Raw genomic sequence first — 2,500 nt, 5'->3', positions numbered from 1 at the left:
CGTTTCAGGAATTAAGAACTTATCGCACAAATCTGTATTGTTTGATATTTTTTATTGCCTCATTAATGCTTTATGAATTATTATTTAATTTATTTTATGTTCAATCAAAATTACTATTTATCACATAGTTTACATATTTATTCACACCTTTTTGCACACTGCGCAGCACTTTTTAGATTCTATATAAGGATGGCCTGTGACATGTACTGTGACATAGTGAAGCAGAGCATGATCCCTTTCCTTTGGAGACTGGGCCGCAGGGCAGTATTCCAGCATATAACGACCCCAAACACACCTCCAAGAGGACCACTGCCTTGCTAAAAAAGCTGAGGGTAAAGGTGATGGTCTGGCCAAGCATGTCTCCAGACCTAAACCCTTTTGAGCATCTGTGGGGCATCCTCAAATGGAAGGTGGAGGAGCGAAAGGTCTCTAACATCCACCAGCTCCATGATGTCATTATGAAGCAGGGGAAGAGGACTTCAGTGGCAACCTGTGAAGCTCTGGTGAACTCCATGCCCAAGAGAATTAAGGCAGTGCTGGAAAATAATGGTGGCCACACAAAATGGTGACACTTTGGGCCTAATTTGGACATTTCCACTTAAGGGTGTACTCACTTTTGTTGCCAGTGGTTTAGACATTAATGGCTGTGTGTTGAGTTATTTTGAGGGGACAGCAAATTTACACTGTTAGGCTCGATTCACACTACCGCGACTTGTCAGGCGACTTGTCAGCCTGACAAGTCGTGGTCCCTCGCGGTCCATTGACTGCTACAGGACCCGTTCTAATAGGAGCGACACAAGTCGCTCCGACTTAGAAAAAGGGTCCTGTACTACTTCGGGGCGACCTCGGAGCGACTTGCATAGACATTCATTATATGAAGTTCGTGCAAGTCGCGTCGAAGTCGCGGTGCACGGGACTTCACAAGTCGCCCCCGAAGTAGTACAGAGTTGTCCCGCTTCAGTGTGAATGGGCTCTTATACAAGCTGTACACTCACTACTTTACATTGTAGCAAAGTTTCATTTCTTCAGTGTTGTCACATGAAAGATATAATAAAATATTTACAAAAATGTGAGGGGTGTACTCACTTTTGTGAGATAGTGTATATATACATCCATCATATGCTGAGTTTGAATTGAGCCGCTGTGTGACGGATGAGCTCTACAAGTTCAGTCTACTTAGGATTGATATTTGGGTTGTAGGTGATGTCTGGTGAACTGAGTCATCCAACATCTTACATGTCTTGGGGGATTCCAGTCATAATATCTCTCTACTGGGGTTCTTGGCTCTTTTCGTGCTCCCCTTTATGACTAGGAGGGGGTTTCCTTTCATCTTGAACTAATTCTATTGTTCTCCTGCACTCTTCCCAATAAAATAACAATAATCCAACAGGTAGAATAGGACCCTGTCATTATAGCTGTTAACCACTTCCAGCCCAGGCCTTTTCTGGCATTCCTCTTCTACATGTAAAAAAATCATCATTTTTTATGCTAGAAAATTACTCGGAACTCCCAAACATTAGATATATTTGTTAGCAGAGACCCTAGGGAACAAAATGTCGTTGCAATTTTTTTATGTCACATGGTATTTACACAAGAATTTTTCAAACGCCATTTTCTGGGAATAAAACACTTTCATGAATTAAAAAAAAAAAAAAACTAAAGTTAGCCCAATTTTTTTGTATAATGTGAAAGATGATATTATGCCGAGTAAATAGATATCTAACATGTCATGCTTTAACATTGCGCACACTTGTGGAAGGGCGCCAAACTTCGGTAACTAAAAATCTCCATAGGCTACGCCAGTGGCGTAGCGTGGGTTGTCAGCACCCGGGGCAAGGCAAGTAATTTGCGCCCCCTAACTTTTAGCACTCGAGTCTCTTCCACTAGATTAGTTAATCTTAGTTGCCTCGGACCCGCTTCCTGATTGGCCAGGAGGATTATCCTTGTGACAATAGCGAATTCTCATTCGCTATTGTCACACAATGGGTGGGCTCGGGGGGCGCACTGCTCTGCGCCCCGGGTCCACTCTTTTTTGAAGCCTATTAGAACCTCTGGCTCTAATCAGGTGATAAAAAAAAAAACCCCACTCTGTGACAGGGCCAGGCTGCTGACACACTCACTGCTAAACTGACTGAGCAGTGAGGAGAGGCGGCATAGGCGGGGCTTGGCTTGCAACGCCACCCCACCCTACACCAATGGACAGGTGAGGCACAGTCCAGCCCCCACCCTGACCCACCATTTTCAGCCATAGGGCGGCCACGCTGGACATCTCCCAGCCTAAAGATGGAGGCAGCCGCAGACAGTGTGTGAACTGTGTATGTCAGAGTCAGACAGTCAGAGTGACACTGCAGATGCGCCCCCCCAGATGTTGCGCCTGGTGCGGCCGGCCCCCCCTGCACCCCCCACGCTACGCCACTGGGCTACGCTGTATAATTTCTTTACAGGTTTCCAGTTTGGAGTTACAGAAGAGGTCATGTGTGAGAATTATTGCTCTCACTCT

The 2,500-nt window shown here is 45.3% G+C and overlaps 1 protein-coding gene across 1 annotated transcript in view; it reads left to right on the top strand.

Annotated features, from left to right (window-relative positions):
* VAX2 (ventral anterior homeobox 2) overlaps window positions 1–2,500 on the top strand; it is a 193,282-nt gene that overhangs the window by 93,845 nt on the left and 96,937 nt on the right. The gene's annotated exons all lie outside the window — the stretch shown is intronic.

This window comes from Pelophylax lessonae, assembly GCF_965119305.1.
Source record: "Pelophylax lessonae genome assembly, chromosome: 1".
Lineage (NCBI taxonomy): Eukaryota > Metazoa > Chordata > Amphibia > Anura > Ranidae > Pelophylax > Pelophylax lessonae.
This window is presented reverse-complemented; position numbering and strand designations above follow the sequence as displayed.